The sequence below is a fragment of the Ovis canadensis genome, chromosome 2 (assembly GCF_042477335.2).
Source record: "Ovis canadensis isolate MfBH-ARS-UI-01 breed Bighorn chromosome 2, ARS-UI_OviCan_v2, whole genome shotgun sequence".
Lineage (NCBI taxonomy): Eukaryota > Metazoa > Chordata > Mammalia > Artiodactyla > Bovidae > Ovis > Ovis canadensis.
Window position 1 is genome coordinate 146,893,738 of NC_091246.1, and position 21,906 is coordinate 146,915,643.

Here is a 21,906-nt window from a genome sequence, read left to right on the forward strand (position 1 = left end):
CACAAAGAGTTGGACATGACTGAGCGACTGAACTGAATTGATAAGTTTTGGTGTGTTGTGTTGCATTGTTCTTTCTCCAGAGATATTTTTTGTCATTTTCAGCATCTTTGACTCACTCTTCAGAGGCATGTTGTTCAACCTACACATATTTGTGAATTTCCTGTGTTTTCTCCTGTTATTGATTTCCAGGTTCAGGCCATTGTGGTCCCTTGGGCTGCAAGGATATCAAACCAGTCAGTCCTAAAGGAAATCAACCCTGAATATTCATTGGAAGGACTAATGTTGAAGCTGAAGCTTTAAAACTTTGGCTACCTGATGTGAAGAGCCGACTCACTGGAATAGACCCAGATGCTGGGAAAGATTGAAGGCAAAAGGAGAAGGGGGCAGCAGAGGATGAGATGGCTAGACAGCATCACTGATTCAATGGCCATTAATTTGAGCAAACTCCAGGAGACAGTGGAGGACAGAGGAGCCTGGCGTGCCGTAGTCCATGGGGTTGCAAGGAGTCGGGCATGACACAGTAACTGAACAACAGCAACTACTGTGATGGAAAAAGAAACATAATATGATTTTAATCAATTTTCTTAAATGTGTTAACTTGTTTTGTATCCTAACATATTATTTACCTTGGAGAATGTTTCATGCGCACTTGAGAAGAAAGTGTATTCTGCCACCAGTCTGTAAGGTGTGTGCTGAGGAACCTGCTGATAGACTCATGGGGGGTTCTCTTGTATGTGATGAGCTTCTTTTCTCTTTCCGCTTTCAAGATTCCATCTTTATTTTTTGCAGTTTTATAATAAACTGCCTCAGTGAAGTCTTCAGGTTGAACCTGATTAGAGACTTTTGAGCTTCATACACCTGGATATCGATTTCATTTCCCAGATTTGGGAAGTTTTCAGCCATTATTTCCTTAAATAAGCTTGCAAACTGTTTCTCTCTGTGCACCATCTGGGACTTCCATATTGTGAACATTGTTTTGCTTGATTTTATCCCACACGTCCTATGGGCCTTCATTCTTTCTGCCTTTTACTCCTTTGACTGGGTAATCTCAAATTACCTGTTTTCAAGCTCACTGATGCTGTCTTCTACTTGATTGAGTCTCCGATTGAAACTCTCTATTGCACTTTTTAGCTCAATCATTGTATTCTTCAGTTCTAAAACGTTTGGTGATTTTTCATGTTTTCTTTTTGTTGAACTTCTGATTTGTTTTTGTATTTTGTTCTTAATTTTGTCAAATTGTTTATCTGTGTCTCTTGTAGCTCTCTGAGCTTCTTTAGGACGATTATTTTGTTCTTTGTTGGGAAATTTGTGGATATCCATTTTCTGTGGTTGGTTACTGAACATGCATCGTTTTCTTTTGGTGGTATCATGTTCCCCTGACCCTTTGTGGCTTTGTGTAGTTGTTTTCACATGAAAGAAGCACTCACCTCTTTTAGACTTTGTAGGCTGACTCTGATAAGAAAAAAACCTTCCCCGGTTGGTGGGGCCATGCTGGAGTGTGCTGTCGCCCTGCGTCTGGTTGTGAAGGGTGTGAAGCGGGTGAGTAGTGGCATGGGGTGCAGGGGAGTGTACTGTCTTGTTGGCTCAAGTCGCTGGGGTCTCCAACATCAGCAACTGCTTGATTCTTGTCAGCAAGAGCTGCACGGCTTCCTCCAGGGCTGCAAGGACTGCTGGGACCCTAAATGGTGCTTCCAGGTTCTGTGTGGTGGGAAAGGGCAGGCTGCAGGGGTGGCTGGAGCCTGTGGTGTGCATGCATTCAGCTGCAGGGGTCGCTGTGGTGCCTATGTGGTGGCAGGGTTGACAGCAGACACACTCACTGGCAGGGCCTGAGGTCAACTACAGACGCAACAGGGGCCAGGGCTGTCGGTGTACACTTGTGGGGCTACAAAGGCCAGCCACAGATGTAAACATAGCAGTGGAGGCCAGTGACAGGGTCTGGGGCTGGTGGCATGCAGGTGTGGGTGGCTTCAGGTGTTATCTATGGGCACTGGTAATGCAGGCCAGCGACAGGTCTGGCTCTGAGCACCGAAGCAAGTGCATGGTCCTGGACTGGCACTGTGCATGCCGAGAGCTGCAGAAGCTGAGGCTGGCTGTGGGTGGAGAGGTTGGGCCGGATCCCAGGCCTCAGCTCTCGTACAGCAGATAGGGAGGAATTCCGGCAGCTGGAGTCTGTGAATGCTAAAATATGGGGGGCCTTCAGCAGTAAAAGCTGCAGGGGCATCTGCATCAGCTGTGCTGGCTGTCGGCTTCCTCAGTGGCAGAGCTGTTGCATTCCTCTGCAGAGCAGTTTCCTGAGCTCCGTGTCAAGATCCTCAGTGGTGAAAGCTGTGGGGGTCCACAGCATCCACCAAGGTTGTTGAGATTCTCAGTGATGAAGGCTGATGGGGTCCTCTGCAGAGGCGGCCACTAGGAACTCCCAGCAAGTGGCTGATACTGAACAGCCTGCCCTCTTTTGTTCCTAGCTATCTCCAGATGTCTCAGTATGCTTGTCTCTGGGTGGCAGTGCCCCAGCAGTCTGGGGAAGCTGGCCACTCCCCTCGCTTTTCTTTTTCCAGGGAGAGTTCTCTCGTGGGGCTGATGGGGGGACACAGGCAGAATGAAACTCTTCTTCCTACCCATTCTGTGTAGTTATTCCCTGGTTGTTGCCCCACTGTGTTGAAGCTTAAGTGAACCCTGTGCTCTCTTTATGAATGAACTATCCTCATTCATGGATGTGCTTATGTGCTCAGTCATGGCTGACTCTTTGGTTCCTCTGACCATGGAATTTTCCAGCCAAGAATACTGGAGTGGGTTGCTGTTTCCTTCTCCATCATTCCTGGATTGCTGTTCTTTGTGGGGGGACCAGAGTGGAGTCTCCTATTCTGCCATCTTGGTGATGTCACTCACAGACCACTTCCTAGGCTGGCCATGTGGTCTCGCTGTCTCTGTTGGTACAGTCCCCACCACTCTTTGTTGTTTTATACCTGTTCCCTCTATGTCATCTGTTTACGCAACTTTTCATTATTCCTGTAGGCATTTGAGTCTGTGTCCCCTCCCCTTAAGCAGAAACTGATTAAAACTTAAATTTAAGGTTGTGGTTCTTAAACTGTAACACATATCAAAATCATCTGAAGGACTTGTTAAAGCACTGATGGCTGGGCTCATTTAGTAGGTCTGAGAATGTGTATTCTGACAAACTCTAGGATGATAGAGAGTGCTGTTCCAGGGATCACACTTGGAGAACCACTGCTTCAAGGTATTATTTAGATTTTCATTCACTCATTCATTCTTAGAGTCTATATTTATTACAGAGTACTTTGTTTTGAAGATTCATTACTGATGCAATATGATTCTTGATAATCAGGCAAAATTTTAAACTTTATTATCTATATGTACGTGCTAAGTCACTTCAGTCACGTATGACTCTTTGCAACCCTATGGACTGTAGCCCACCAGGCTCCTCTGTCGATGGAATTCTCCAGGCGAGAATACTGGAGTGGGTTGCCATACCCTCCTCCAGGGGATATTCTCAAGCCAAGGATCCAACTCACGTCTCTTAAATCTCCTGTGTCAACTGGCAGACGGGCTCTTTACCACTAGTGCTACCTCCACCTGGGAAGCCCCCTATTATGTATACATATATATGTGTGTGTGTGTGTGTGTGTGTGTGTATAATATATATATATATGTATATTTCTAGCTGTGACAGTGCTGTGAAGAGTATAGAGTATGGTTTCTTTGAATGACATTAAGCTAATTTACACTAGTCTTAAGGAGGCTTGGTCTTAAGGAGGGCTTGGTCAGGTTAGAGGGGACCTTCTTAGATCACAGGAAGAACATTTGTGAAGAAAGGCAGAACAGCCTCTTGGATCTAAATGATGAATCTCTGAAGGGGATTTGAGAGACTATGGGAGATATTTCAGGTTGGGATACTGCCCAGTCATCATTCCAAGGAGCCAGGTGCCTATTCTGATGACTTCTGAGGCTGAACGTTTCTAAAATTTCAGGGAACAGAGACAGGAGGGAAGGAACCATCAGTCCTGGCAACCTGATCTGTCAGTCCTAATGAAGTGGGTTATACAAGGAGCAGTGGCCAAATTATTTTGAGATCCTCCTGTTCTGTTGGAAATCCCAGTGGCATGTTGGTAACTCATCCCAATTTCTCTCTATTCCAGTTTCTGGAGCTCAGAGCATTTCCAGGGGGAAAAAAGAAATAGATAAATTGCAAGATCAGATCATTATAACTTCAGGCTCAGCTCACCTGAGCCTCTGCCCTGGCTCATCATATAAGCCATGGATGCCACAGTGTCCGGAGAAGGCAACAGCACCCCACTCCAGTGTTCTTGCCTCGAAAATGCCATGGACGGAGAAGCCTGGTGGGCTGCCATCTATGGGGTGGCACAGAGTCGGACATGACTGAAGCGACTTAGCAGCAGCAGCAGCCACAGTGTCTCCTCACATATCCAATCTCATCCCCTTCCTCCCACCTGTGCTTGGTGGCCTCCCATGTCATTTGTAGATTCTCCTTCTGTGCCATCTGAAAGCTTTATTTTTTTTAATCTTATAGCCCTTTTTTCTTATTCTCAGATGTCTAAAACTTTTTTTCTTTGCCTTTTGTCTTTCCTTTTCCCTTTTTGCTAAATCTATAAACAAGAATACCTTCTACTTCAAAAACTTTTCTGTATTTCTTCTTGAATTTCATCTATTTTTTCTATTTATACATATAAAATTTATTCACAAATAAGAATATCTAATTCAGATCTCCAAGCCTTTGTTTTTACTTTTTGAGAAGATAGAATGATTTTGACACTGTTGGCTCTTTTTGAGACTGATTTTTTTCTGTCCTTTCATTATTCCTTATACATTATATTATGCCTTTATTCTCTAATACAGCAGTCAAAAGGAATTTTTAAAGGTCATTTTTAGTTCTGAAATAGGACTATAATAAATTTGCTCCTCTTCTACATACATTTTTCTTGAATCCCCAGCTTTCAACAAGTTAATTGTGGTTGCTTTCATAGCATCATCACACACACATAAAAAGACATGCCTTTCACTTTACACTTTACAGCCTCCTTTCTACCTTGCAAATTAACTGTATCCATGCTACCAGTCAACTTCTTTTTTGTAAGTTTATTCTGGACTTTTAAAGTGAATACCTAAAAATGTGTCCTCTCCTAAAAGTGTGTCTTACATGCTTTTTAAAAAACATTTAACTTTAGAGGTTACTTTTATACCCATTCAGATTTTTTTCTGAGGTGATAGAATCCTTATGCCATTTTTCTTGCATGAAGAAAACACAGCAGGGCCTTACATAATTTTCTTCTTGCATTTCTTTTAGGGGTACATGCATTTCACATGTCTGATCTGTGTCCTTCCCAATTCATATCCATGCATTCTCTTTCCAAGACAGATATCACGGATCTTCCTGTATCTGACTGATAATGCAAAGCTTCACCCAGAAATAAGCTTCCGTGGTTCTGGAGGAGGCGCAGGTCCCAGTCCTTAGTCCTTAGTCCTCTTGTATCCGGTAAAATTTTCTCTTTTCTCAAATATGATATTTGCAATTTTCTTTTCTCAAGGTCTAATAGCACTGACAGTTTTGAGTTTTGTTTCCTTATTTGTCCACTTTAGGTAATTTTTATTTATTTGGTTAAGATTTCCTTTAACTGCACTCTTAACTCCTTCAGCTGTAACTCTTTGCCTCGCTGAAAGTACTGTGCTGTTTCCTGCCCCTGTGTTTGAATTTCTATTATAGCCTGCTCAATTAGCTCTATTTTCTTTGATAATTTTCTCAATGTTCTTAACTTTTCTTTCTCCTCCATAAGTTTCGAGTGGAGATACATCATTATTCTCTGATAACTTGTAATGCATTCATATAATCTTAAATTATATTACTGCTAATCTTCATGTTGACATGTTTTCATTTACTTTTTTAAAATTGTCAAAAACAAGAGAATGGCATTCTAACATGTATACTATCATGTAAGAATTGAATCGCCAGTCTATGTCTGATGCAGGAAACAGCATGTTTGGGGCTGGTGCATGGGGATGACCCAGAGGGATGTTATGGGGAGGGAGGTGGGAGGGGGGTTCATGTTTGGGAACGCATGTAAGAATTAAAGATTTTAAAATTAAAAAAAGAAAAAATAAATAAAATACAATAAAATAAAAATAAATAATAAATTGTCAAAAACAAGAAAAACATTAGGTCTTCTGACTCTTGTCTATATAGACTAATTTAGCAAATTCTTAGTTCTGCTCATCTTTTTAAAAATACACTCTTGTATTTGTTATAATATCTGAACTCTTTCAGACTATTTTCAAATCACTATTTAGTATCATGTGTCTTAATTTCTATTTTTGAAATATGTGTTTAGTCCTGTAGTCATATTATAAAATTATTTTATTTAATATTTTGTTAAACATATCCAGTGCTTACCATCAAGACTTTTTAATTTTGATGAATTCAGTATTTTAATCTTGATGAATTCAGTATTTTATTCATCTCTACAACAACTAGAATATATTTTTAATTTTATCAAAGAACTTTAGTCAAAATACCTGGGAATCTCTTGCTGTTAATTTCTAAGAAAGATAACTTGTATATGAATAGATTTTTCACCTTGAAATCTCTACTAGGTGGAAAGAGTACAGATATTTATCAGCATGGAGTTAGTTAACTATACACTGGTCCATTAATACAACAAAATACTATGACTATGATACTATTTTTCAGAAAAAGAAAGAAAAGCTCTCTGCACATACTATGGAAAGATCTCGAAGTTATAACAATCGTGAAATGAAAACATTATGGCACTCTGCACATCCATGTTCATGGAAGCACAGTACACAATAGCTAAGAGGTGGAAGCAACCCCCAAATCCATCCAAGGATGAATTAACAAAATGTAATAGAATATTATTCAGCCTTTAATGGAAGGAAATTCTTATACATGCAGCAACATGGAGGAATCTTGGTGATATTAGGCCAAACGAAATAAGCTTGTCACAAAATGACACTGTATGATTCCATTTATATGAGGTATCAAAAGTAGTGAAATTCATGGAAGCAGAGACTGAATGATAGTTGCCTGGTGCTTGTAGGTGGCGAGAGGAGGGAGCTGTTTAATAGCTATAGAGTTCAGCTTTGCAATGAAAATATTCTGGGGATTGGCTCCGTAATAATGTCAATTCAGTTTTCATTCCAAACTCAAAGAAAGGCAATGCCAAAAAAAAAGTTCAAGCTACCATACAATTGCACTCATTTCACATGCTAGCAAGGTAATGCTCAAACTCCTTCAAGCTAGGCTTCAGCAGTATGTGAACTGAGAACTTTCAGATATACAAGCTGGTATTTAGAAAAGGCAGAGGAACCAGAGATCAAACTGCCAACAATCACTGGATCACAGGCAAAACAAGGGAATTCCAAGAAAACATTTACTTCTGCTTCTTTGACTACACTAAAGTCTTTGACTGTGTGTATCACAACAAACTGTGGGAAATTCAAGAGATGGGAATATCAGACCACCTTACCGTCTCCTAAGAAACCTGCATATAGGTCAAGAAACAACAGTTAGAACCAGACATGAACAACTGACTGGTTCAAAATTGGGAAAGGAATACATCAAGGCTGTATACTGTCATCCTGCTTATTTATATTTATACACAGAGTACATACATCATGCGAAATGCTGGCTCACAAGCTAGAGTCAAGATTGCCAGGAGAAATATCAACAATCTCAGGTATGCAGATGATATCACTCTAATGGCAGAAAGCAAAGAGGAACTGAAGAGCTTGTTAATGAAGGTGAAGGAGGAAAGTGAAAAAGCTGCTGTAAAACTCAACATTCAAAAACTAAGATCGTGGCATCTGGTCCCATCACTTCATGGCAAATAGATTTCTTGGGTTCCAAAGTCACTGCAGATGGTGACTGCAGTTATGAAATTAAAAGATGCTTGCTCCTTGGAAGAAAAGCTATGACAAACCTAGACAGCCTTATCAAAAAGCAAAGACATCACTTTGCAAACAAAGGTCCATATAGTCAAAGCTATGGTTTTTCCAGTAGTCATGTATGGATGTGAGAACTGGACCATAAAGAAGGCTGAGAGCCAAAGAATTGATGCTTTTGAATCATGGTTCTGGAGAGACTCTTGGGAGCCCCTTGGATAGCAAGGAGATCAAACCTAAAGGTAATTAACCCTAAATATTCATTGGAAAGACTGATACTGAAACTCCAACACTTTGGCCACCTGATGTGAAGACCCAACTCACTGGAAAAGAGCCTGATGCTGGGAAAGATTTGAGGGCAGGAGGAGAAGGGGACAACAGAGGATGAAATGGCTGGATGGCATCACCGACTCAATGGACATGAGTTTGAGCAAGCTCAGGGAGACAGTGGAAGACAGAGGACCCTGGTGTGCTGCACTTTATGGGGCCACAAAGAGTTGGACATGACTTAGCGACTGAACAGCAACACCATTACTAAACTATACACTAAAAAATGGTTAAGATGGTAAATGTCATGTTGTGTTTTTTCCACAATAAAATCATCATAGTATAGAGTATGAAAACTTCAAGGTAAAAATAAATGGGTTCAAAATATAGATGTATTTGTAATTACTTGAATTTGCACAAATGGTATAATATACATAGGAATATATCAATAGCATGTGTGCTCAGTCACTCAGTCATGTCTGACTCTTTGCAATCCCAACGACTCCAGGCTCTGCTGTCCATGGAATTTTCCAGGCAACAATACTGGAGTGGGTAGCCATTTCCTTCTCCAGGGGATCTTTCCAATCCAGGGATCAAATCTGTATCTCACATCTCTTGCATTGGCAGGTGGATTCTTTTACTACTAGCGCCACCTGGGAAGCCCCATAGCAATAGTAGCTCTGCTGCTGCTGCTGCTGCTAAGTCGCTTCAGTCGTGTCCGACTCTGTGCGACCCCATAGATGGCAGCCCACCAGGCTCCTCTGTCTCTGGGATTCTCCAGGCAAGAACACTGGAATGGGTTGCCATTTCCTTCTCCAGTGCATGAAAGTGAAAAGCGAAAGTGAAGTCGCTCAGTCATGCTCGACTCTTAGCGACTCCACGGACTGCTCCATGGACTCTTAGCGACTCCATCCATGGGATTCTCCAGGCAAGAGTACTGGAGTGGGGTGCCATTGCCTTCTCTGATAGTAGCCCTAAGTGGGTAGAATTTGGAACCCATAGATGTGGGAATCAGCACTGGGAGGGAGATTTTACACTGGAGAATTGTTTTATACTCCATTTTTTAAACCATGATGCTGTACTACTAATTCATTAAAAAAAAATGAACAAACTCAAACAGTGACTAGATGGTGTTGGTGTTTATCCTCCCCAGAATCCATCTTGCATTTCTCAGTAAGAGAGGTTATGTATCTGATAGAGCTCAAAATGCTTCTTTTTACCAATAGAACCTATTTACTGACTAATACACAGAATAATGACTGCCTCCTCATCCTACCACTAGAACCTGTGACTATGTTACTTCCCAAGACAAGCGGGAATTAAGTTGTGGATGGAATTAAGGTGACTTAAGATAAGGAGGTTATTCTGGATTATCCAGTGGGCTTAATATCATCACAAGGGCTCTTACAAGGGGAAGAGAGGCAGGAGAGGGAGACAGAGGGACATGACGTACGACTCTACCTGCTGTTGCTGGCTTTGAAGATAGAGGAAGGGGGCTGCAATCCAAGGGATGGGGAGGCCTCCAGAAGCTGGAAAACGAGAAGAAATGGAGTCTTCTCTAGAATTTCCGGAAGGAACCCAGACCTGCTGACACCTTGATTTTACCCAGTGAGACCTGGGTAGGACTTCTGACCTATAGCGGTACAAGATAAAAAACTTGCTTCTTTTTTTTTTTTTTTAAGTTTGAACATCTAAAAATTTATTGATTACTGAAGTATAATTGATTTACAGTGTTATCTGAGTTTCAGTTGCACAGCAGTGATTCAGATGTGGGTATGTGTGTGTACATATATATATATATATATATATATATATATATATATATATGCTTTTTCAGATCTTTTCCCATATAGGTTATTATAAAATATTGAGTATAGTTCCCTGTGCTATACAGTAGGTCCTTATTGTTTGTCCATTTTATATATAGTTGTATATCTGTTACTTTTAAGTCATGAAGTCTATAGTCTTTTGTTACAGCTCTATAGGACACAGTGACTGTGGAGTGGGCTGAGGGAACAAAATTACAACTCCGATTAGTCTCTCTAGAAATCTAAGTGTTTACTCATTTTATTCCAATTAAATTTGGACAAAGATGAATAGAAAAAAATCCATGGATATTGGCACATCATCTATTCTTTAATTTAGGAAAGAAAACTGAAATCAGAGTGATTCTATTCCTTTGAAAATAACATCATATTTTCCTAATTGTGTGATTTTACCTCTTCCTTAATCCTTGGGGGGCGGGGGGAATGTCACTACTCAATCAACAAATAGAAAATACAAAGGAACAATAATCACCTTGAAATTAAATACAAATCAGGACATGTCTAGGTGGGAATCTTTGTTCACAAATTGAGCTAATTTGCAGTTTTTCCTTGGTGTCAGACACAATGCTTTAATTTTCAAAACCTTATCAAGTAGGGATGATAGTATCCCCACTTTATTGATGATAAACCCAAAGCTTAAAACAGCTGAATAACTTTTCTGGCTACCCAGGTTTAAATCCATGTCTGCTGACTCAGAGCCCGTGTTCTTAAGCACCGAGGTTCCCTGCTCTCGCGTCCTACTTCCTTTCCTCCTGGCTGTTCCCAGCACCACTGCCGCTCGCATTTTGCTTCTCTAACACCTGGCCTCTCCCTATGACGTATTTCTCACCATAGATTTTATCATGTTATCTTTTTCCACTACAGTTAGTCTCTGAAATCATTGATCCCTATTTTGCTAATATCACCTCTACTCTTCACTGCTTTCAACACAGATTTTAATATACTATTGTACTTTCAGTGTTCCTAAGTGATCGTGCTTTGCTTTTTTTGTTTGTTTGCTTGTTTTTAAGTCTGATCATTTAAAATAATTCTATATTGAAGCTTATTTGCTCTTTCATCTCAATTCATAGAAACATAGGAAAACACAAAGTAAACACTTTCTAATTTTTCCTTCTGTTTTCCATGTTAGATTCCCTCCCTCACTCAAATTCATGGCTTCTTTTGAAGTCTCTTGGGTTCTAAATTCCACAGAAGATAGCTCTATCAGTACAACATGTTAAGAACTAACAATTCCCCAACTTCCACGTGGGAGTGGAGGCATCTCCCCAGTGGATCGTGACTTACAAGGACCATCCAGGTCTGAGTCTAACCAGCATGATCTAATGCAGCTTTCCTGAACTAAAAAAGGATTGTGTGCTGCTTCCTGCTCTTCTGATTCAGTGCAAAGCAATCTGTCCTTTCATATTAGAAGTTGTTTACAATTTTTCCTCTTTGTCAAAATTTTAGTGGAAGCATGAAAAATAGTCGCCAGAGTGCATTAATTACTGAAGCTTTCTGTTTATATGCCTTCTTAAAGCCTACTTCACATACAACAATTACATTGACTGTCTGTCTGCTTTCAGCCATTGCCTTACTGCCCAACAGGGCATCTTTAAGGACATGGGGAAAGGAGTGATGAAGTTTCTATAAAAGGATGCTCGCGGTGTGTGCATGCTCTACTCTGTCTTGGCATTTACTAATAAACCTTTGAGGTAAGGATCCACGTAGGACAAAGGGCCTGGGTAGGTGTCTCTTACCGGCCCCCCACCGCTACCCCGCCCAACTCCTCTCTCCTGCAGGGCCAGGCTCTTCTGACTCACAGGGTGCAGTCTTTACCTGCCACTGTTATTTTTACCACATGCCCTTGTCTGGGCTTGGTTTCTAGACAAATTCAGACTATCAAAGCGTTGATAGTTTTTCTTGCTTTTTCGTGCTCTTGCTACTTTGTAATTCACTGTACCCTTTCATTGTTCTTGCAATGAAAGTGAAAAGAGGGAATGGGGACCACTCACAAAACCCAGAAGTCAGCTCCAGGAAGATAATTTTGCTGCAGAAGTGTTTCTTGTTTGCATCCTTCTCATCTTCAGCAGAAGCTGTCATCTCTGAACCCCACTTTTCCATCCCTAGCTACTTGCTCTATTTTCTCTTGTCCTCCTCTTCTTTACTCCTTGTCCATTTCTTTCTGAAGCCCACGTGAGGCTCTGTCCTCACAGCAGCAAAGATTTTCTGTGTTTAGGTGGCAATTCTGTTCTGTTATCTATTGCTTGTCATCTTGAATTGCAGGCCTCTGAAACTGGCACTGGTTGCCTGTCTCCCACTCAGGACCTTGAGCACTTTGCTTATATGTAACCCCCTTTCATCCTAAAGGCTGCACATGGTGTTCTTTCCAGGAGGTCCTGCTGTACTCTTTTCTCCATCCTACTGTGCTTTCCCCGACTGTAGGTTACTCAGATGATTTACTGAGCCTCATCTGTAACCTGTCTATGATTTCTATATACTCGCTGAGAATCTTCTGTACCCCTAAATGAAAAGCACTTGGCAGGTAGTTAACCTTATCTTTCCTTTGCCACAGTTCTATTTCATGCCTGTGTCAATGAAACCAACTCCTCAACTGTCTGCTCCTTGTACTGAACCATCCCATATGTCACAATTTCTTCTTACATATCATAGAATCTTTGATCCTTAGGATTGAAAAGGATCTTAAAGTAATTTAGTTATATATAATGACATGAGGATAAAATGACATAAAGTTAAACAATTATGATGTGAAATTAAATATACAATATGACCTTGTGAGTGTGTATGTGTGTGTGTGTTCTGAAAAAGGTAGACATCACAGTGTTAACAGGGTTGTCTCCAGGTGGTACAGTTACTGTTGCTATTAATCTTCTTTCCTACACTCACTCACATTTTCTTTAATAAGTAATACAAGAAATAATAGGAAACACTGGAGAATCATTTTTAAAATTCCAAGGGGACATTTTTTTTCAGCCTAGAATTCTATACCAATCCAATTAATTATCAATAGCACACTATAATGCAGACGTGTCAGACATGAAACCACTGAAAAATTTATCTTCAATTTGTCCTTTTAGGAAGCTCGGTGAAAATGATTTATTACAAAACAAGGGTATAAGCCAATGAAACAGAAGACATAGGATGTAGGAAACAAACAAAAAAAAAAACCCAACCCCAAACTGAAAAAGTCTTTGAAAAAATAACTATTAATAGGAAAGTGGACATGAAAATAGTCATGGAAAGAAATCACCTTAGAAAGAAGGAAAGCCTGAAAGGGAGAGCTTTTGTTTTTTTTTCCTTTGGAAGAAATAATTAAGAAGAAATTAGCTCCGTGTCCCTAGATGTCATTTTCAGTGGATAGAGTCAGTCACATGTCCAGTCATGCAGCATGGATTATGTGCAACTGCTATGCTAAGTGCTGCTCGGAACAGAGAACTAAAAAAATCAGCTGCTTTTATGTAGCATAAGAAGATAATGGCTATTATCTCCTTTAACTGCCCCCACAGCCCGTTTTACAAATGAAATCTTTTCTAATTCAGAGGGTTTGCTCAAGGTTGCCAATCAACAAGTGCCAGGCGCTGACACTGAAACATGGACTTAGAGCCTGTATTGTCTTTCCTCTGTTCAAAGTTTGTTTCTTCTTTGGGTGGAGGTGGAGAAAAGTCTTTGCTTGGAAATCTGCTTTCTTAGAATTGTATACTTAGCAAAAAGGGTGAGGAAAAGAATGTTTAAATCTCTCCTGGCTGGCCATTTTGCAGACGACGTGTCTGGATAAATCTGCACCTGACTGTCTAGGACAACCCACTCTTGTACAGATGGGACGCCCAGCAGATGCTGCTGCAGCCCACAGCCTGAATTACTGCCGCACTTCCTGAAGTGTCTGCTCAGCACAACTGCAAGTGGAAAATAAACTTGTAAACCATTGTCAGTGATGTAGCTCAAAGACTTTATATACTGAAATATCTTTAAAGTTGTTTTTCATTGCAGTCTGCCCTTTTTCAATGGGCAGAATGCATTTTCTCTTTAAGTGTGCTCAGTGAGGGCAAGACAGAGGGTGAAAGGAAGATGAAGGTCTGATTTCCGGCTGTCCTGTGTGAAATATTCAATACACTCTCTTCTTCAAAGTAAGGATCACTCTCTTTTTTCCTCTCTTCACCCTACATGACCTCACCTCACCACACACATGAAACGCCTCCAGTAGTTTGTCACTCCAAGGTACCAAAACTCTGTATCCAACTGGGAAAGATTTGCTGGGTAAGGACAGGTGTGTGGCCTCACTGATGTTAAGTTTGACACAAGCCCCCAGCCCACCTCAGGTTTGGTTAGTACAGTAGTTTCAGGTCTCAACTCTGCAAACCAGGAACTGCCTGGGTTCTAACCCCCAGCTCCATCTCCACGAAGCTCTGACTCTAAACAAGCTATGTGATTTCTCTGTGCCTTGACTTTCTCTAAAGTAGGAATGATAATAGCCCTTTCTTTGTAGGATTTTCAGTTCAGTCCAGTTCAGTCACCCAGTCATTGTCCGGCTTTTTGCGATCCCATGGACTGCATCCCGCCAGGCTTCCCTGTCCACCACCAACTCCCAGAGCTTACTCAAACTTGTGTGTCCATTGAGTTGGTGATGCCATCCAACCATCTCATCCTCTGTCGTCTCTTTCTCCTCCTGCTTTCAGCCATTCCCAGCATCAGGGTCTTTTCAAATGAGTCGGTTCTTTGCATTAGGTGGCCAAAGTGTTGGAGTTTCAGCTTCAGCATCAGTCCTTCCAATGAATATTCAGTACTGATTTCCTTTAGGATAGACTGGTTGGATCTCCTTGCTGTCCAACGGATTCTCAAGAGTCTTTTGCAACACCATGGTTCAAAAGCATCAATTCTTCAGCACTCAGCTTTCTTTAGAATCCAACTCTAACATCCATACATGACTACCGGAAAAACCACAGCTTTGACTATGGACCTTTGTTGGCAAAGTAATGTCTCTACTTTTGAATATGCTGTCTAGGTTGGTCATAACTTTTCTTCCAAGGAGCAAGTGTCTTTTAATTTCATGACTGCAGTCACCATCTGCAGTGATTTTAAAGCCTCCCCCAAAAGAAAGTCTGTCACTGTTTCCATTGTTTTCTCATCTATTTGCCATGAAGTGATGGGACTGAGAGTGTAACAGGCAGGAAGGCCAGGGGGTCACCAAAGGGACGAAACAGGCTTCAAGACATTTTTATCTCTCTCTTAAGTGGCAGAAGGAAACAAGTGTTAGATTTCCCCCCCCCTTCTCTATACAAATTTAAAAAGATGTTTCTCTTAAAATTCTGTGTTGCCATGATGACACCTGGCTCCACCTGAACTTAACTTTTCTCAAACCTTGAGCTAAGAATGCATTTTTCTTATGGAAATGTTTGTCTTAGGCTATGTTAATGAACTATGTATTTATCTTAGACTCTGTCTTTCTTCAAGTTGGTTCCACCTAAGACTCAGAACCCACTTGACAAACCTGTATGTTATACTCACACATTGTTCTCCTAATCTATGTTAATGAAACTATATATTTACTTGGAACCCTGCCTTTCAAGATTCATGTCAATCATTTCATGGCCTGGGATGACTCACCTGGTGCCAATGTTCTCTCAAAATGCATGTTGTGGGTGTGGGGCCTGGTACCAGTTTCTGAGTTTTGAAACATTTCCTTTCTCTAATTAGCAGAATGCTAGTAGCTATACAACATCTGGCTAAAGACTAGCAGGGGGGCACTCTTTATGCCCCCTTCTGATGTCTATGTCAGAAGTTTTCTCTATTTCTTTTATACTTTAATAAAACTGTATTACACAAAAGCTCTGAGTGATCAAGCCTTGTCACTGGCCCCGCATTTAATTCTTCTCCAGAGGCCAAGAATCCCAGCATATTTCATGGTTGAGCAACAACCTTTCAGGACCAGACGCCATGATCTTAGTTTTCTGAATGTTGAGTTTTAATCCAACTTTTTCACTCTCCTCTTTCACCTTCATCAGGTTCCCCAGGTAGCTCAGTGGTAAAAAAAATCCACTGCCAATGCAGGAGCTGCAGGAGACTTGGGTTCAATCCCTGGGTTGGGAAGATCCCCTGGAGGAGGGCATGGCAACGCACTCCAGTATTCTCATCTGGATAATCCCATGAACAGAGGAGCTTGGCGCAGCTACAGTGCACGGAGTTGCAAAGAGACACAGCTGAGCCACTGAGGACACGTGCACAGACGCAAAGTGAGGTCATATATGTAGAGCACTACTGGCAAAGCATGTGGGTGATGGGGCGGGCAGCAGTTAATCAACTTTCTTTCCTCCTGCCATCCTAGCCTCAAAATAACTTGCCCTAGGATTTCAACAGATTCCGAGTATGTCCTGTCTCCATGTAATTGACTCTGGATTTGATAAGCAATCAGTTTTCATTCTCAACTCTTCTCCCTGATCAGACACCATGTCCTCCTTAGAAAAACACTCAGCTCTTGAGGCCTCAGGTCTATAGTTCCCTGACCCTGCTGGCACTAAATCAACAGACTCCAAACACTTCTTTCCTGTCCAAGAATGAGCACCTTTTTCTTTCTGCAGCTGTTCCTCCCCTGGTACTTCACAAAACTGCTAACTTGGAAATCTGTGGCAGGATTCTGGCAAAAATTTATTTGGTAATTTTCTCAAACTTATACAAACTTATACAAAGGTTTGAAATGGCCAAACGAGGTTTCCAAAAGGAAAATACTTCCTCCTCAAACCCAGAAAAATGAAACTAGTGTTCTATGTCAGCTGTCTGGGCTACTGTATCTTCAGCTCGAACACAAAACACAATTCCCTGATTTACAAACCTCCTCCTTGAGCTTCCAGGGCAGTCTGAGTCCCCTGGGTTTGCTAATCGGGGGTTAGGAGGTAAACCTGTGTCCAGACTGCTTTTAACCTTCAAGGACTCTGAAAACCAAAACCAGCAATACCTGTGAAGGAAAAGAAAACCTACCTTTTCTTTAAAGATTGGGGCTCTGCCAGAATCCAGCCTAGGCCTGTCCCTATCTTCCTGTTTCTCTTTCCTCTACTCTTCTCTCCTCACTTTACACACATTCACGGCTTAATAACCAACTCTTAACACGCAGACCTGCGGGAGAAAGGTAAGCCCCCACCCTCTCCTTCCTTTCCAAGGAAGAGGAACGCTCACCTCAAGACTGGCGCCCTGTCGTGAGTAAGCAGAATGATGGCGTCTAGAAAGACCCGTTCCCTGGGAGACTCATGGTTTCTTTCTTTCTCTTGGCTTAACTATTAAAGACCAACTGGCAGTCACTCGGGAGGAGAGGCTTGGAGCTTTGGCCCCTTGCCCCGCCTCTCCTCTCCGTGCAGCTGACCTGGTCCGTTGCTCCAAGGCTTGCCGCTTCAAAGCAGCCCAGGCCTCGCCCTGCTGCTATTGTTGACTTCCGCCTTCCGCCAGACTTCCACCTTTCTCTTCACTCTGATTGGGCCCAGGTGTAGATGCTTAATGGGAACCCACTCCAGTACTCTTCCCAGGAAAATCCCATGGACAGAGGAGGCTGGTAGGCTACAGTCCATGGGGTCGAAAAGAGTCGGACACGACTGAGTGACTTCACTTTCACTTTCTCTCTGAGCTTCTCTCCTTTTCTCTTTCTGCCATATGGTACCTGAGCTACGGCAGCTACTGTAGTTGGGTCCTTGTTTGGTTAAACAAAAGGACTTGGGGACAAATGTCATTAAAATTTTTCTTTAAAGTTTGATTTTCAAATGTCCTTTTTACTGCTCTTTCTTTCTCCCTCTGGATCTGATGGATGTTTTCTAGTTGTATTTTGCATGAAATAAGTGGAAAATTATTAGCTTAAAGGAATAAGGTTGCAGTGGAAACCTCTGAGATTTTTACTTCCTAGCACCCATTTGCTTTTTGCCAGGAAAGAGTTATCTAGTTTATCTCTGGTAAGCTACCCTCTTTTCTACCCTCCATTTATATTCTTGGGGTGAGGCTCCTGTTTGCTCATTCCTAGGTGGTGAGAGTATTGCCCAGCCCTGGCCTCCGTGTTTCAGGGAGCACAAACCAATGAGAATTTTTTCTGAGACTGTTAGAAAATGGCTCTTTTCCACTGGACTTGAGATGGGAAGATGTGATGTTAGAACTTTGACAGCCGTCATCAATCATAAGGAAACAGACGGCCTGAGAATGGAGCCAGTACCCAGGATTATGTTAAGCTATGGATAGAAAGGTACCTTGAGATTGAGCTACAGGACAGAGCATCCCTGAAGACAGCTCCACCTTTGAGGTTTTCATTTACAACCCATTAAATTCTTTCTTCCTAGGCCAGTCTGGATGAGATCACCCATCACCTAGAGCTTCCCTGGTGGCTCAGACGATAAAGAATCTGCCTGCAATGTGGGAGACCTGGGTTCGCTCCCTGGGTTGGGAAGATCTCCTGGAGAAAGAAATGGCAATCCACTCCAGTATTCTTGCCTGGAGAATTTCATGTACAGAGGAGCCTGGCAGGCTACAGTCCATAGAGTCGAAAAGAGTTGGACAGGATTGAGTGACTAATACCTTTTTACTTTCACTTTCTTTTCACCCATCACTTAACAAGGGAAACTGCTAATTAAATAAGAGGGGTTCAATTCTAGGGTTTCTTATTCAGTTTCCCAGTCTTCATCATTTAGTTTCGGGATCCATGCCCACTTTAATCTTAAGGGGGGCTGTGATTTTCTTTGGCTACTGTTTCTTGGGCTTTCATCTTCCCCAGATACTGTGAATGAAGCAGGGTCTGAGTATTCCTGGATTGCCTGGTGACAGTGTCTTCTGGATACAACCAAAATGCCATTCCAACTTGATAATTCTTAGATTCACTTTTTCAGACCAGTCTTTCAGCTCTTACATTAAGATCTGTGGTACATTTTGAACTAATTCTTGTGTGTGGTGTGAGATATCAAGTAAAACCATTTTGTTGCTGAAGATATCTTAGTGTTGCAGATCATTTTTTAAAAAAGGATTTTTCTTTCCCTATTCAACCGTCTTAGTGAAACCATTTACCACAGATTGGGACCTGAACCCATGTGCTGGGACTTGAATCCAGCCAAAACTCAGTTTGGGACTTGAACTGACATGGCTGGGACTCGAACCCAGCCAAAACTCTGCTTGGGACTTGAACCCATGTGGCTGGAACTCAAAATCAGCCAAAACCTTGTTTGGGACTCAAACCCACGTAGCTGGAACTCAGTTCAGTTCAGTCGCTCAGTTGTGTCGATCTTTGCGACCCCATGAATCGCAGCACGCCACAGCTCCCTATCCATCACCAACTCCCAGAGTTCACTCAGACTCACATCCATTGAGTCAGTGATGCCATCCAGCCATCTCATCCTCTGTTGTCCCCTTCTCCTCTTGCCCCAAATCCCTCCCAGCATCAGAGTCTTTTCCAATGAGTCAACTCTTCACATGAGGTGGCCAAAGGGCTGGAGTTTCAGCTTTAGCATCATTCCTTCCAAAGAAATCCCAGGGCTGATCTCCTTCAGAATGGACTGGTTGGATCTCCTTGCAGTCCAAGGGACTCTCAAGAGTCTTCTCCAACACCACAGTTCAAATGCATCAATTCTTTGGCACTCAGCCTTCTTCATAGTCCAACTCTCACATCCATACATGACCACTGGAAAAACCATAGCCTTGACTAGACGGACCTTAGTCGGCAAAGTAATGTCTCTGCTTTTGAATATACTATCTAGGTTGGTCATAACCTTTCTTCCAAGGAGTAAGCGTCTTTTAATTTCATGGCTGCAATCACCATCTGTAGTGATTTTGGAGCCCCAAAAATAAAGTCTGACACTGTTTCTCCATCTATTTCCCATGAAGTGATGGGACTGGATGTCATGATCTTAGTTTTCTGAATGTTGAGCTTTAAGCCAACATTTTTGCTCTCCTCTTTCACTTTCATCAAGAGGCTTTTTACTTCCTCTTCACTTTCTGCCATAAGGGTGATGTCATCTGCATATGTGATGTTATTGATATTTCTCCCGGCAATCTTGATTCCAGCTTGTGTTTCTTCCAGTCCAGCGTTTCTCATGACATACTCTGCATAGAAGTTAAATAAGCAGGGTGACAATATACAGCCTTGACGTACTACTTTTCCTATTTGGAACCAGTCTGTTGTTCCATGTCCAGTTCTAACTGTTGATTCCTGACCAGCATACAGATTTGGCAGGTCAGGTGTTCTGGTATTCCCAACTCTTTCAGAATTTTCCACAGTTTATTGTGATCCACACAGTCAAAGGCTTTGGCATAGTCAATAAAGCAGAAATAGATGTTTTTCTGGAACTCTCTTGCTTTTTCCATGATCCAGTGGATGTTGGCAATTTGATCTCTGGTTCCTCTGCCTTTTCTAAAACCAGCTTGAACATCTGGAATTTCACAGTTCACATATTGCTGAAGCCTGGCTTGGAGAATTTTGAGCATTGCTTTACTAGCATGTGAGATGAGTGTCATTGTGAGATGAGTGGAACTCAAATCCAGCCAAAACCCTGCTTGGGACTTGAACCAACATGGCTGGGACTCAAACCCAGCCAAAACCCATGGTACCTGGTTTTAGGACCTAATGAAGCTCAGGTTCTTGATGTCTCATCACAGAAAGAGTTCAGCAAGAGACAAAGTGATAGGTTAGAAGTAGCCATTTATTCAGATTCAAAGAAAAGCACAATCCATAGAGTGTGGGCCATTGCAGAAGATGAGTGCAGCTGCGAAATGTGGCGTGGTTAGTTTATAGGCTGGGTAATTTCATATGCTAATGAGTGGGAGGATTATTTCAACTATTTTGGAGAAGGGAGATTTCCAGGATTTGGGCCAGTGCCCACTCCTTGGTCTTTTAACAGTGCCTTGGAACTGTCGTGGCACCTCTGGGTGTGTCATTTCACTTGCTGATTGAGGATCAAGGTCTAGTCTTGTCTGCCATCTTGGTCCCATTTGATTCTAATCAGTTTATGTTGTGTCCTTGGGCTATGTCATTCTTTCAAAAGTTGTGCTCTGCCCCTCTTCCTCCTGTTACATGAGCACCTTTGTTGAACATCACCGAATCATAAGTATAAGGCTTTATTTCTGAACCCTCAATTCTACACCACGGATCTATCAGTTCAGTTCAGTTCAGTCGCTCAGTTGTGTCCGACTCTTTGCGACCCCATGAATCGCAGCACACTAGGCCTCCCTGTCCATCACCATCTCCCGGAGTTCACTCAGACTCACGGCCATCGAGTCCGTGATGCCATCCAGCCATCTCATTCTTGGTCATCCCCTTCTCCTCCTGCCCCCAATCCCTCCCAGAATCAGAGTCTTTTCCAATGAGTCAACTCTTCACATGAGGTGGCCAAAGTCCTGGAGCTTCAGCTTCAGCATCATTCCTTCCAAACAAATCCCAGGTTTGATCTCCTTCAGAATGGACAGGTTGGATCTCCTTGCAGTCCAAGGGACTCTCAAGAGTCTTCTCCAACACCACAGTTCAAAAGCATCAATTCTTCAGCGCTTAGCCTTCTTCCCAGTCCAACTCTCACATCCATACATGACCACAGGAAAAACCATAGCCTTGACTAGATGGACCTTAGTCGGCAAAGTAATGTCTCTGCTTTTGAATATACTATCTAGGTTGGTCATAACTTCTTATTGTCAGTGACAAATTGACATTTGCCAAGGGTATTTGCCAGGCTTCTCAGATGGTGCTAGAGGTAAAGAACCTACCTGCCAATGCAGGAGACATAAGAGATGTGGGTTTAATCCCTGGGTTGGGAAGATCCCCTGGAGGTGGAGGAGGGCATGGCAACCCACTCCAGCATTCTTGCCTGAAGAATCGCATGGACAGAGGAGCCTAGTGGGCTACAGTCCATAGGTCCGGACCCAAAGAGTTGGATATAACTGAAGTGAG

The 21,906-nt window shown here is 42.1% G+C and overlaps 1 long non-coding RNA gene across 5 annotated transcripts in view; it reads right to left on the reverse strand.

Annotated features, from left to right (window-relative positions):
• Positions 1-17,414, reverse strand: part of LOC138433907 (uncharacterized) — a 101,877-nt gene extending 84,463 nt beyond the window's left edge. For 3 of the 5 annotated variants that reach the window (XR_011254509.1, XR_011254506.1, XR_011254510.1), the window contains exon 1: positions 17,184-17,414. This is a non-coding gene — a long non-coding RNA (uncharacterized lncRNA). The remainder of the gene's footprint in view (positions 1-17,183) is intronic. The other 2 variants (XR_011254511.1, XR_011254507.1) reach the window with 1 other exon arrangement.
• Between the last annotated feature and the right edge of the window lie 4,492 nt (positions 17,415-21,906).